Below are 15,630 nucleotides of genomic sequence, written 5' to 3'. Positions count from 1 at the left end.
GCACGCACGCACGCACTGTAGAAGGGAGCGAAGTAGGATCGATCGAAACGAGGCCCGGGTTCCAGTCCGGATAGTACGAACTGAACAGAAAAAGAGGGGGAGAGAGATGGAGGGATAGAAGGAATGGAGCGATTGGGGGGGAGAGAGAGAGAGCGAGCATAGAAGAAAGAGAAGTACCACCCCCCAAAAAAACCCTTGCACATCCGAGAGGGCCGTAGCAAAGCGCGCGCGGCGCGCGAAGCGATGCTCCTCTGCACAACGTTGGTGCGCGACGGAAAAAGCATCGCGCAGAGAGAGCGCGCGGAGCGCGACCGTGTTTGCCGGCTGCTGCTGTTCACTCCTGCTCTGTGTGTGCTCGTTGCCGTAGTTATCTTAAACGTCTTCGTTCGCCGGACCATTGTCAGTGCCCCGATCCTCTGACCAATGAGGAAGATCGACGCCGAACGCGAACGGTTTTGTGACTGACTTTTTCAGCGCCGACATAGCGTCAACTAGAACGCTGGTGAATCGTTCGCGAGACGATAACGTAATTGAAACAAACCGTGCTCGAAAGCGCCTGACGACCTGTAGGGGAGGGGAAGAGTCACTGACGTGTGTGTGGACATTGTTGACTGTTCGAGTTAGCGACAGAAGCAACTGCCGCCGAAGGAAGCAGAGGTGTCACTTTCAAGAGCACGCCGGCGGATCTCTCGAGTCGACTCCACGTTTGCAAGAAAGACTGCGGCGTTACTCCAACTAGCTAACATCTAATGTAAGTTGCCTGGTTTTGGTGTAATCTTTAAGAAGGAGACAATGTCCAGTGTTGTCATTGCGTTGTGCAGACATCATATTGACTAGATGTTCCGCGTTAAAGACTATACTGAATTGTGTATCTCGCATACATTGTTTCTAGTTTATCATAATGACGACACGATCACTGATTACAATGTACGGGTTATTTTCTTCCATTTTGACGTTAACGCTATTCCAGTTTTTCTTAACAGTGGTAGCTTTCTTTCAAGGCGAAGCGCCATCGAATGTGGCGCGTCACCTGTTGAGCGTAGCGGGTCACATCAGGCTTTCTATGCGAGTAGTAATTTGTAAACCGCCTTGAACATAAAAGAAGTGCTGAGCGAGACTTCGCAGCTGGTAAATGATAAGGCGAAACGGCGTTTCACGCAAGATGATATAGCGCCATAGAGGAGCAGACGGCGCGGGAGCGTATCTGTCGTCTGCTCCTTTTATTTCGCATGTAACACCGCTTGACGATCATCTTCCGTGACAGCTTTGAGTGACGGTAGATTGCTTGCGAGACAGAGTCCAAAGCTTCGCTGCGGGGTCAGTACTCAAAGACGTTTTTCTTCAATTGTGCCAGATGAACAGGCCGGTCAGGCAGCTCATCATAATACTCGGCAGGAGGTCGCATAACTCGTAATGGACTATTCATCGTGGACCAATACAAGAATATCGCAGTCACAACAATAAGTCACTTACAGAAGGTGTTAATGGGAATGTGACATATGCAGGATGCATGTTGTGCTTCTACACATGTAGGCTTAGAACGCGAACATTAGGCTTTGGTCACGTGCTCGGTCTCTGCTACATTCGACAAGTCTATGAAAGAGCTAAGTATCAACAACACTATCGCTTCTGACCTTTAGAGCTGGAGCGATAATGTCAGACCTGATTTTACTAAATTTATTGCTGCTTTAGTGTACTTACACAAAATAATGGAAAGCTGTCTAGCCCATATATAATGTCGACCATATATGTATACGTCATTGCTGACGTAGATCTCAAGTTCAGCTAAGCGCGACACCAATGGTGGCGCAAGGCGCGCACTAGAGGAAAGATATTTATGCATAGCCACTAGTTTATCCTGGAAAACACAAACGTAAAAGAAAGAAAGTCCGGTAAGTGATTTGCGCTAATACCTATTCAAGAGAAGGATGTCACCTCAGGTTTTCGGACTGCAACTAAGGCAGTTGTCCTTTCTGTAAGCACCACGGTGGGCACCGTATCAGCAGCAGCCTCGATAGGGGCAAAATGACGTAACCGCCAGAATGTTTTCTTTGTGAAATTTTTACGATCACTGCGCACGCAAGCTCTGCTAACTGATGGGCCCAACGTTCGGCTCGCGATGTAACAGGATGGTGTGTCGCCCCTTTTGGGCGTCGCACCGCTTAGTGCGTATGCAAGTGCGCATTGTTCTCTTCGAATGTCTCGATGTGCCGTCGCCACACGAGAACGCCACGGCGCCTTCCCTGTTCCGACGGAACTCCCGCGGCCTGTGCCTGGGATTAGCGTTTTACGAAAGGTTACCCCTTCCTCGCTGGAATGGGGCAGGCAGGCCGAAATGCGAAAATCGCTCGGCCGTGAAGAGGCAGTCCAACACGCGTCTCGCGTTTGTTGTGCTCGTTACGACGTCTAGCGCGACCTTCTTCGCACGGTGTTAAAGCGAACTGGATTCTAGCCGATTTCGAGAGACACTAGATTCTGTAGAATCGGTGGCCTCGCTCGACGCAGGCTCAGGAATCGCTACGATTTCCGACGTCAACTGGCTTTGAAATGGATAGGAGTTGCGTGCAGCAGGTGCAGCCCCGCGTGCTAGTGCCTCGCTCCCGCTCTTCTTCTTTCTCTTGCTCCTCGTGACTCCTTTCCCTCCTCGTAGGGTAGCAAACCGAAAACGCGTCTGGTTGACCTTCCTGTATCCTTCCCTCCTCTCTCTTCTGTCTCTATCCTCATAAGAAGTCGTACAAATAACACTTTCCCTACGAAGTAGAAAAGTTCTACTCAATTGGGGGGAGGGGGGAGGAAGGGGGGCACTAACGAAGTGCTTCTGTTAAGAGGGAACGACCTTGTGCATACAACATTACAGAATGCTGGAAGCCATCTTCATTAAATACAGGAACGGTTCATTAGGCCCTTTTTTATTTTTACTGCTATGCTCAATTTCACAAAACCCCCGTCGGCTTGGTAATATCGGCCTGTTTACACCCTGTAGATTTCGGCTCGTTGTTTGCAAATAGTCAAGCGCTCGGATAAATGCTCGTGCCATCGAAATCGACGCAGAGATGTGCTGCGGATCTTGCATCCTAATTAAATATACGTTTACGGCTAAGCGCAACCCATGGCGATAGCTGCTACACATGGAAGCGAGTTGTCCAGACGTTATAGGTGTCTTTCGGCCCAACAGCAGAAAGGGCTAAGGACTATACAGGCAGCGTCGTAGACTCAAGGTCGAGCAAGTTACCGGTCAGTGTGGTTGGAGGAAACGTACTTTCAGATCAATAGGCTGCAAAACTGGTTGAGATGGTTGATGTTCATTCTAATAGCAGCGCAAATGGGAGGGTGACACGGAGAACAGAAACACACAGGACAGGCGATAAAATCAAGTCACTGAGGGTTCGATACAGGCCCTGCGGGAGACCATATGCTGGGGGGTTGCAGTACTTTGGTGGAGGTGACAACGGCCAATGACTGTGACTTATCACGACGGGAAAGCTTGCGTAGGTTCGCCTCTCTAATACCTGAAGTACAATGTTGCTGGGCTAGTCGGTTCGTATTGCTAAGTAGACCTGTTTAACCGAGAGCAGTTATGGATTCACTATACGTTTACTATTCGGGAGAATACCGCATGGCACAGTTCACTATATGGCAATATATTTTCTTACTATAATTATTTCGTTCCTCGCTGCTATTTGATTATCAGCCGTGCTAATTATGGAGATGTTCACTCCAAAAATGCCGCCGACTATTCCTGTGCAGATGACAAACCCCTTAAGTATCATCATCATCATCATCAGCCTGGTTACGCCCACTGCAGGGTAAAGGCCTCTCCCAGACTTCTCCAACAACCCCGGTCATGTACTAATTGTGGCCATGTCGTCCCTGCAAACTTCTTAATCTCATCCGCCCACCTAACTTTCTGCCGCTCCCTGCTACGCTTCCCTTCCCTTGGAATCCAGTCCGTAACCCTTAATGACGATCGGTTATCTTCCCTCCTCATTACATGTCCTGCCCATGCCCATTTCTTTTTCTTGATTTGTCTCATCACAAACTCACAACAAGCATGTCTAACAATCATGCAGACACAACAAGTACCAAGGACGCAAAATGCTGCAATTTACAAGAAGAAACAACGCCATGAATGTAAGAAGCGCCGTAGATACTTAAAACACACGTCACATGATGGACAATTTGGCACATACCACTGATTCAAACCGACAGATAAATAGAAGGTTCGATGAGAGAACGAGCAGAGACGGCGGCCGAAAATGCGCGTCCCGGGCCTGTTGCTCCACAGTGGGGTATAGAATGAAGCGGATAATCGAAGGACTACCTACACAGGATAGTCGAAGGAAATTGGGAGTGATGATCGAAACATAAGATGTAATGCAAGCCACAGGTTCCTTCTGACCACAAGAAATAACTTTATATATTCCACATCCTAGTCTTGGTCCACAACATTAGTGGCCACCAAAGTCTGTTTCCTTAAATGTTACCTCCTGGCAAAGAGTCGGGACACTTTCCTTATGCTCGCTGGACTTCAATCAATTCCCCTTTATTTATTTATTCGCAGGCCTTACACATCCGGTCAAGTAGGAGTATTGCATCAAAAATAGGAGGATGAGGCCCAGGTACGGTCACACCAGAAGCAACAGTCATTATACAAAATGAAAAAAAAAAATGAACTATAGTAGTTATACGAAATGGCCATTAAACGAAATTCCCATTAATATAGATGCCAGTGGGCTTCCCGTTTAAAAGTGTTTGCGGTATTCCTCCGGATAACACTGGCCGGATAGGGAATCTCTGAAATTAACTGTCATCATCGTTTCATTACTGTTAAGATAAAGCAATAGTTGTTCTTTACGCAGCGTGCCACTCCCTACGTGGCCCCAAAAAAAATTAAAATAAAAATACATCTCGGCTTTTAGCGCGGGGCCTTTCTCTCGGATGCGACGTTCAATGCGGGCGCCTTAAGCAAGGCGCGAATTCCACTTGAGGCCCCCAAAAGCTCCCCCGAAGACGAGACTCCGCGCAAAAACAGCTTTGCAGTCTCACCGCGGCTTCTCCAAACTTCCTGCTTGCGCTTCTGAGCTCTTTCGAGAGCGCCACCTAGGCTTAACTGTATTGTGCGGTTTCCGCGACCACGACCTAATAAATTCTTTACAGTGACTGACGACGCATAATCTTCATTGCGCGCCCCGAAAAATAAATATAAAAAATGGTAAGGGCAGGGAAAGAGTAGGGGGGGGGGGCATTCTGAGGATTTAACTAAGACGGAAACAAAAAGAAGAACTCACAAGAACAGTGGCCAATCTATGCATACCGCAAAGAAAACAAACTACCGCTTGAAGGAAAGAGCATGCATAGAAACGACGTGGTTCGCTTCAGTGCCACTTGTTCACTGTAATATGTGCGGGCTATACAAAGAAGAGATCTCAAGTATGCAAGGCGGCATCGCCCTATCCGCAACACACACACGTACACACTACCTCTGTCTGAGCGCGCGAATACAACGACAAATACGCAAAGACAAACATTCAGAGACGAGCATGCATATTAATACTCTCGTGTGCTCTCTATCGACGTCAAGCAGACCGGGATGCGGGACGGGATGCGATGCATAACAAGCGCACAGTCGTCGAGCCGTCTATGAAATGATTGGATTCCGGGGAGGGGCCCGGCTTTATCACTTTTATACGCTTTGTTGTGGCCGCTCGTCCTAACCCGTATTAACTACTGAGTGCAGACTAACGTCTACACAATTATGCGTAGCCCAAACTGGATCCTTAATTAGTGTACATGTTAACCATCCACGCTCTACCTTCGTACGCAAATATGAGATGGACTATGCAAATGCTGGCGTACTTGAACAGCAGACCTATACCTAGTCGATAGCAACCTGCAGAAATGTTGCGCCAACAGTATGACGAAAATACTACTGGGATGATATTTACGCTTAGACAAGCGTATAGGTTGACAAGGGCTAATATTTACGTTCAAGTAGGAGAAGTGCATGACCAGTCCCACGTGTAGGCCCGCGGTATTACTCAGCTCCGTGCTCTTTATCGAATTCTTTACGGTAAGACATGCGATTTACTGCAGCGTTGTGCCTGTCATTCGTCTATTTTTTTTTTCTCTTAAAGCAGGCTCCGGGCAGTCATAAAGCTGTGCGACAGAGGGTTATCAATAAAAGGAAACAGTATATTCCCAGCGAGAGGGCTCCAAGAATAGGAAGTAGCGCATCGTATTCAGGTTATTTAGGTTATACGTTTTCACTCGTTCAGGAAGTGAATCCCGAATTTAAAGAGACGAAAAGAGGATACCAGTAAAACTTCGAAAACTTGGATCTCTATTTTTTCTTTGGCTTCAAAGCAATGCACGAAAAGTTATAATGCTGAAAGGAATAATTAGCACTGCTCGCCTCCTAGAAACAAAACCGCGTGTGTCGTTTGCATTACTTCGTGCAGTTCAGCGGTCGTATTCAGAGTGTGTGTGTTGTGTTGTGTTTTATGGCACATAGGCAACTAGGTCGTATTCAGAGTTGAAACATTTATAGCGCCGCAGAACGTTGCCCTAAAAACTCCTCACGACATCGCATAGTGGTGGCTAATGAAGTGAACTTACCAGTTATCCGAAGGAACAGGAAAGAGAATGTTGTTGCACTTCGGAAACATCGATATTACACTGTGTTTGCCCATTAAAGTATTGTTTCCCCGCGTTGCTCGCATGAACTGCTGTAACTTAGTTGGAGGCCATCAGACGCTTACTTCCACAAGAGAGATTCTTGTTTCAACTCGTACAGGCAGTAGCGTATGACCTCGTGAGACAAAGCCACACAGCTTGCAAAGCTGCAGTGTCTACAGTCGCGTTCTATACGAACTGCAACACGGTGGCCGTGGTCGAAGGGTTCCCAAGACTGTACGGCGGTGGCGACATGCAAAAAAAAGATGTATAACTAAGCATCATACTAACTGACGGTAATTAGTAATACAAATTTTAGTGTGCCTGCACCACGGTGCCATATTGAAAGACATTCGACCACAGGTAGCGTGTTGCAGCTCATACGGAACGCGACTATACGTAACTGAACGGCATCATTGTTTACGGCTCAATAAATATGTAAATAAATAAGTAAACATACGACACATCAGAACAATATGCAATAAACGATAGAATATGTGACAGCGCAAAACAAAGCGCTACTGACTGCGCGAGAAGGCATTAGGACATACGAAAAGTAACACTCTAAGAAAGGCCTTCGTTGATATTTTTGATTTATTGGGACACAGTAGCACAATGTCCTTCGGAGCACTACTGCAATGTTCGTAAAAAAATGTTACGTGAGCTAGTGCACTGCACAACAGCGTATGGTAAATGTCGTGATACTTATCGTAAGATAATCGAATACATTAAAATATAGCGCAGTGTGAGAATCCTACTACAAGGTAGAATAATTGTGAAAATCGGCCGTAGCACGTGGCACGCAAAGCATAGAACGAAATGAGAATTGTATGTACGGTAATCTAAAATAAGCGTGGTAAGATCTGGCATGGTATAATCGAACGAGAAGAAATTACAGAGCGGAACAAGAACCTTATGCCAAGAAAGAATGGAATTCTATAATGTTCAAACGGGAACCAGCTACAAAAAGAAACGTCTGTCTTATTGCATCTGTGTGATTTTTCATTCCTTTCGTCGCATTGCTTTTCTTACATTTGACGACGACTTCGCCTCTGAACGTTCGTAATTCCTGACCGCGCTAGTATTCTGTCGAGCGCTCCACCAATGGAAACTATGTAGATGGAACACGCCAGCGAATTAGGTGACCGTTTCATCGCAGAAACTCCGACAAACGTTTTCGTTTACTGTGTCTGCTATTCCAGCACCGAATAAATTTTTGTAATATTGGTCCTCAGATAATCTTTACCATCGACCTATGGACTTTACATGGGACACCGAGAAATAATAGGACCAAATAAGAACCTACGACAAGGATAGGGTAATTCTCGTGAGATCTCTCGTGAGATGACCGTGCACGAATAAATTACATATCAAAATAAGAAGAGTGTGGTACGTTAACATAATCGCCGCCAGACGTGCCTTAATATAACCGAGCACAGATACATTGCAGATCACTATAAAGAACCGTAGGGCATGGTAACATACTCATCGTAAGATGCGACACAAGATGGTCGAACACAAAGAAGTTAGAGATTAGTAAAAAAAAAAACTTGCACAACACAGTAGGGCAACCAAAGACAAGAACTGCGGTTTTGTTTGACTACTTCTTTTTTTTTTATCGCATTGTTTTCTCTCACGTTTTTCAGTGACTCGCCTGCCTGTTGTATCGTGCGGTGCCGCAGGCAAGACATGACCAGAGGCTCCAAGCAAGGGGAGCGGAAAGCGTCCGTTTATTCAACAGCCGTGTATATATATACACTAAGTGGGAGAGGGTGTGTTCCCTCACCACCATGTGTCATGGGCGATACCGATAGCTGTCACGTCACACGTGCCATAGATGCGAAGCCAGCGCTGCGCCAGATACGATACACCTGTTAACACTGATCGCACCTTACCAGACTGTATATACAGTTCTCCATCTAACGCTCGGCCAAAAGTAAGAAAGAGAAAAAAAAAATGCATTTGGGCACACACCCCATCGCTCAGTCTTCCCCAGAAACTCCGACAAGTACCTCCTGCCTTTCCTGTCTTCTGTTTCTCTCTCTCTCTCACCGACAAGTATACCTTCGTTCCGTACACCTGGTTTCTCTGCACTGTTGGCAATTTCGCTAATAACCGGCAAGACGCTAATAACCCACAATTCGCGTATGCGCCGACGCGTGCCTGATTCCTTGTTAGCGATAGAATGCTCTCCCCTCTACTCCCCACCCCCACCCCCAAGCCCCCCACGCTTCCTCTATACTGGCTGCTCGCGCTCGTCGGCCCTGATTAATGACGCGTTAACAGTGACTGCTTCAGATTGCTTTCCTCCGGCCAAAAAACTACGTGGCAGGCAGAACTAATTACGAAGCTTCCGGTGTCGAGCTACAATATTGCGCACAATCTTATGGGCCCGACTGTTCCTCCTACCACCCGCCGCGCAGCGGCTGGGTGGCTTTGGCGTTCCCGCGTTATGCGGTATTGGAAGAACGAGGCTACGAGTTCGAATCCTGCAGCCACGGCGGCCACATTCTTATAGGGGCCGATGCTAATCCGCTCGTGCGCTGCTGACACTGTCATCGCCGCAGCCCCTGCGAGTTCCGCATTTTTGGGAGCCTTATTGTTTCCGCCGCTTCTACGTAAACCGCATTTGCGAAGCTTTTATTAGTAAGAACATTCTTGTCGGTCTCTTGCCACGTATGTTCGACTAATTAAAGTGAACATCTTTTTTTTTGCAAACGTATTCCACGTACCTAGTGGCACCCACGCAGAACGATATTAAAGTGTGACACATCAAGGGTGATGCAACGAGAAAATGGCAAGAAAAAATGTTGGGCGTATCGTTAAGAGGCAGAAAGGCAGAGGTATGGATTAGAGGGCAGAAGGGGGTAGCCTATACTTCTCTAGTCGACATCAGGAGGAAGCAATAGATCTGGGCAGGTCATGTATAATTCGTAGCGGAGATACCCAGTCGTCCGTCAGAGTTACAGAATGGGTGCCAAGAGAAGGGAGGTGCAATCCAGGACGGTAGAAAGCTAAGTGGTGTGATGAGGTTAGGAAAGTTGCAGGCACAAGTCGGAGGCAGCTAGCGCGAGACATGGGTGATTGGAGATCGCTGGGAAAAGCCTTCATCCTGCAACGGGCATAAAAGTGGGCTGACGATAGTAGCAGTGGGGAAAAAAGCTACACCGAAGGAAGAAGACCTGACGCTCGAGTACACCCACGCCGCACATAGGTTCCGCTTAGATCTTAGTGGAACACTTTAGTAGGTACGTTCCGCCTAAGGGAACTTGGGTGGTACGTGATTGACAGTAGTAACCTGTTTGTGGTAAGCCGGCCACCTCCACTACTAACGATATTCAGTTAACGCAGGCCTTTAGAGGAACAACGGACATCTGATACTGTCAAAAATAAAGCGAATAAGTGTTTAAACTTCATTAACACTTATACTAGTAGCTACTACTAGTATACTAGTAGGGCCTTGACGTTCCTCCGTGGGAGAAACGAGCACGGGTCGCGTTAAACCTTGCCGGACATACAAGAAAGTTGTATCCATCCATCCATCCATTGTGGAACATGTTGCAGTTCACGAATTGTAGCCGGTGTTTTCGCAAGGCATATCAACTTGGAAACGAGTCATGAGAATGACGCCAGTTTAGAATAAGGCGTTATCGAAATGCGGGAGAGCTACACCGGCATCCCACTTATTTTTGCACTTCAATGCGTAGAAAGGCATTTTGTCTAAAACAAATGAAAGTGGAACAGTGGAATGAAAGTGCAGTTCTAGCGCTAGTTTAACGACCCTTGTTTCGAAACTTGCACTAGTTCAAATATTCCTTCCAAATGTCTGCGACCCGAGAACTCACTGGCTTGAAATCGCAAATTGAAGTACGAGCCCTAAAGTAATAGTATAAAGGTTCGTTACTGCAATTTCATTAATTTCTCAATCACGTGGTTTCAATTCTCGGTGCGAATAATCTCCGCCTCGTCGCTTAAACTCGTTCAATGAGTAGACTTGTACTATTTCCCCGAAAGCGATATTTAGAAATTTGGTTAGCAAAAATAAAAGAAACTAAAGAAAGACCCCATCTACATGAGCCGTCCAGGTGGGCATCGCTTATCCGAACGCCTTCCCCACCCCACCTCCTCCCCTTTTCCTTGCGGCCTCTCAATCTCCTAGCCTTGCGGACTATTACGTTCCTTCCTGCGTCACTGATCGCGGCAGCCTTTCGCTTTGGCCAGTGAAGCTCGCTTGGGCTTACCCGCGACGTACGCAGCGAAACCACAGGAGGGGCTCTCCAGTGACAAGAGCACCCCATCGAGACGTCCATTGTCAAGCACTGCAGCAGCCAGCCCGCAAAGTTACGCAACCGCGTTAATATTGCGACACTCCCGGTGGTGTCAGTGTGACGTAAGAGGCAGACATGCTAATGTCGGCGCTCCGATGTCTGACCTTCACTGCGACTCGACCACGATGACAGAAGTCTGTCCGTGGAGTCATTGCGGCGGGCATGACATCAGAACAGACAGGCACGGTCTCTATCTCTCTCTCAGAGTGTATAAAACAAAGAGGCACTGGTAGCGGGCTATCAGCGTCTCGGGTGTTCTCGAGTGGTATCGTTAACTACAGTGAATATATAGTGTACTCTACGCAGAGTACGCTATATATTCTACAGTGTGATTTTGTATGGTCGACTATTAAACGAATGCTAAAAGCTAAACACTACACAATAAACTTAGACTGAACAGCGATTGGTTTGAATCTCCATTGTCTTTAATATTGCGGTCACAGGTTGGTTAGGAGAAAAGGAAACGAATGCCGATGTTCAATTTCCTCAATTTTCGCGCTTACACCCCCAAGGCCGGCACTTCAGTTTGACGAAACTGGTTTCAAAGTATTTTCCTCGTATTTCGACCATTGTGGCTTTGTAAAAGTTTTTTAAAAGATGCTACGTTTAGTATTTGGCTCCTCTAGGATACAGTTATGGCACATGGTTACGGATATGAGAAAACTAGCCGGGCCGCAGTAGACACTCGTCAGACTTCGTGACGTCACGACGACGTGTTGAGGGAACTTCGAGGAGGCGTTCAAACGACATATCGCGAGCAGTTCTGAAAACTGCATTTCTTAGAGCACCGAAAGCGGGCAAATGTGATGTATGAATTTAGATGTTACGTGAAATTATTACAATGCTTTCGAGGAATTGCGAAACTCGCTATAAAAGAAATGGTGGTACAATTCCGAGCGGTTTGTATTACACGAATCGCATCCAGTTGAGATGCCTCAAGCGGTGAGTTTGCATAATTGTGATACCGTTCTTCGTTGATAATTTACACAGATGTAAGCTTTTGTGCTCCGGCTATATTAAAATTTGCGATTTCCTACGATTCGCGCGAAAGAGAATTATCGACCTAAATCAAAAATATTGGCGGTACCTGTTCGTTTTTTCTTCATGTGCCGCAAATTTCATTAAGTTCGGTGGATGCGAAAGCGCAGAAAAACGATTTCTCCGTTTCTTCGTATTTGATGTACGAGCCAATGTGGTGACGCTTCCTCTTGAATAGAACATCTTACTAGTAGCAAATACATTATAGTTCCAATCTTTATTCGACTTTGTCGGGAATGAGAGAACGAGACGATGCATTAGGCGGACATTCCTGCGCTGTAAAAGAAATGGTAACCTACAATCCTTCATTGCACACCTTAAGTGTAATTAATGTCGGAGTACCAATTGGGTGTTACCTTTATAAGAGTTGACAGTAAACTGTACAAATACCTGCAAAACGCGAAAGTCTCTCAATTAAAAGCAGCACAACTCACTTGAATGAACTCTGTCGCATTTTAAAAGAAAACAACAACAACAACAACAAAGAAAACAAAGCCATTTTGTAGTGCATGCAGTCATCGCATCTACGCCATCATCTATATATATATGTGTACGTATATATATATATATATATATATATATATATATATATATATATATATATATATATATATAGAGAGAGAGAGAGAGAGAGAGAGAGAGAGAGAGAGAGGAGGAGAAGGAGGAGGAGGAGGACGCTATTGCAGTTTACGAACGGTAAAGCGCCGATAGTACCCGCGAAACCGAATAAATTTTCACTTTGTGAAGAAGTAACCTAAAAAAACACTCCATAAATTAGTACACGCCAGTGGCCTTACTGCACACATTTAAGGCAAGCCTTCATCGAAATGACAAAACTGAGAGAGTGAAGCTCATGCTATGCCGAAAAGAATATATGCGTCCACTTGAATAATTAAGAGTGCCATAAACCACGTCGAGAGCGCTCCGTCTCCGATACTTGCACATACAACGAACCTCGTTTACGATAAATTTGGTATATTTAACAGCTAGCTGCATCGATCCGCAGCATACATACATTCATTGAAAAAGAAAATTGATCGAGTTTTAATCTTGAATGAATTATGTAAACGCGTTGCCTCACCAAAGCGTCGTATTTGAGATCAATCTTAAGTTTGCCGCGCCACTTTTCTGCAATCAATATATTTTCTTCCCCTCACTTATCCAGCGTGACGTAATGCTTCTTGAAGCTCCCTAGCGATTATCACAGTAGCGGCACTGCGATCGTTCATTAGGCATGCGTTTGAAAAATTACGCCTCTCTGACAGTAAATCAGCCACTCTTGCCTGGAAGGAGGTTTTGTAAGCCCGAAAAGACAGAAATCGAAAACAATACCGCGCCGACATTACCCAAGATATCTCGCAACCGCACGCCTTGAGGTCATTGACTTTAACAGCGTATATTCAGGTCTCTAGATGATAATTCCTCGGTAGCCATCTTACTGTACATTGCTCCATTAAAAATTATAAAACAACAAAATGTTTAACGTGGCAAGTTCAGAGAACTTTCCCATGCGTCGAAAAGGGGCCCGAGTGCAAGAAATTTCTTTGAAAGGCGCGCGGTCAAACACACACACAACAATGCTGAGATTTTTCGGCGCGGTAATGCCGATAGGAAAGGTTGACGTTCATCTAATGCGAAAGCATTATAAGCCGAGAACAACCACATTTTAGGTGGTCTCTCAAGCAAAAAAAAAAATGTGCTTCTTTCCCGAAGGCACTATTCGGTCTAAACGCAGCGTCTCAAGCTGCCACGAAGGAAGAATGCGAGAAACTGCCACGTGACGCACTCACCAGCCGTTTCAATGAGCGTCTTTAGCACGAGAGAAGCACGCTTGCGATCACGGACTAGCAGTTAGAGCCTTGCGTGCTCGCAGCCCCTCAAAGACGATAGGTTGTACAGCACCATCACCACGCATTTCGTTGTATCGGTACTGGCGGATCTACTTCCCCCACCTCTTATCTATGTTATATAACAGAAAACCAGACGTGCGTTGGACACGCGCACGCGCGTCATGGTATGCGTTAAATGGCAACTCTGTAGTGAATACGAGGCACCGAGAGAGCGAGAGCAAGTGATAAATGAAAGGTAGGGAGGTTAACCAGGACTGAGCCCAGTTGGCTACCCTACACCGGGGAAAGGAAAAAGAGGACGGAAAGATTAAAAGAAGAAGAGAAAGTCCACGGGGGATACGATTCGGTCACTCAGTCCGGATCACAGACGCTGTATCAATCCGGTGGCTTTCAAGTATAGCAGCAGCGCTTTTGTAGTCTTTTGTAGCTGTGATACGCGACGCGACGGTTTTCTATCTAACTGACTGAGAGCTGTGCAGAGGTACCGAAACGTCGCTTCGATAAATGACGTCACTCAAACGTCACCCATGACGCAAACGCGCACAGGCGTGGAGACGTCACAGCCTCACTACGCCATAGCATACTTAAGAGAGTGAGTGGTGCTAAGTCGTGGCATAAATTGTTTCTTTCTTGTTTTTTTCGGTAATACAAGCGAAAGCATTTCATACCAGCCTAAGCTGGTTTAGTGTTGCTTTAAATCAAAATTAATCAAGTTCCCAGGTGTTACGTGCTAGAACCACGGTGTGGTTATCAGGCACGCTGTAGTCGGGCAGTCCGCCTTTATTTTGACCAGCTGAGGTTCTTTATCGTGCGCCCAATGCCCAACGGATTGCCGTTGCTTTATCGTCCGCCTTTAAAAGGAAGCTTTAGCACGAGTGCTCCTATCTGGATACATGTAAAAGGAGAATCCGTTTTTCTCGACAACCACTGCAACAAATTTGACGAGGTTTGTTGCATTTAAAAGAAAAAGTTGAAATCTGCTGGTTTCTAATTTTTCATTTAGGTCTTAAGTCTTTCATAAAAATTAGATAAAATTGCAAATTTGCGGAAAACGAAACTATCAAGTTTACAACTCTGTAATTCTACGATGAAAAAGGATATCGCAATTCTGTTAATTGCACATATTAGTGCATCTAAAGCGGACAAAACTGATATGTTACACATGAATCCTAAAAAGTTTGGTAATATGGAAATATGCTTTTGCAGAATCCTTGTACACGCGTGATCAATTCATGTAATAATATAAACTCACATATCGAATTTGTCCGATCTAATGGACGCCGTTTACAGAACCACGATATCTATTCTTGATGTAGAGCTAATAATTTGTAATCTTCGTACTTGTACTTCTCCCAACTTTCAAAATTTTTAGATATTTTAGCGAAATTCAGGCCGTAAATCGGAATTCCGCTTGAAGCAGTCACTAGAATTTAACTTTCTCTCTGAAGTGCAACATATTTCATTCAAATCGGTCCAGGAGTTATTTCAGAAAAGCGTTTCTGCGTTTTACATGTATTTGAATAGGCTGAGTTGGACCCGAGCTAAAGCTTCCACTTAACAATCAAGACATATTTACTTTAGCATTCCGTGCGGTTGTAAGTAAAAAAAAATGGCAGTGGCTTAGCTCGGCTATGCCAGGATATACGTAGCGAAAGCTAAGGCATAGCATGGTTAGCCTTGGTTAATCTTAATTGCAAGTCCAGGTTAGTCTGGTTGTCTAGCTATGTTGCGGCGTTGAGCCA

General features: G+C 45.7%; 1 protein-coding gene across 1 annotated transcript in view; it reads left to right on the top strand.

Moving 5' to 3' along the window:
- The first annotated feature begins 236 nt into the window (after nucleotides 1-236).
- The window catches only part of LOC126548301 (uncharacterized), a 244,681-nt gene continuing 229,287 nt past the window's right edge, over nucleotides 237-15,630 (top strand). Inside the window, exon 1 of the mRNA XM_050196461.2 lies at nucleotides 237-751. The gene's annotated coding sequence lies outside the window, so the exon portion shown is untranslated. The remainder of the gene's footprint in view (nucleotides 752-15,630) is intronic.

The sequence above is a fragment of the Dermacentor andersoni genome, chromosome 3 (genome assembly GCF_023375885.2).
Source record: "Dermacentor andersoni chromosome 3, qqDerAnde1_hic_scaffold, whole genome shotgun sequence".
NCBI classification, from domain to species: domain Eukaryota; kingdom Metazoa; phylum Arthropoda; class Arachnida; order Ixodida; family Ixodidae; genus Dermacentor; species Dermacentor andersoni.
Note: the sequence above shows the minus strand (reverse complement) of the source record. Positions and strands in the feature narration are given on the sequence as shown.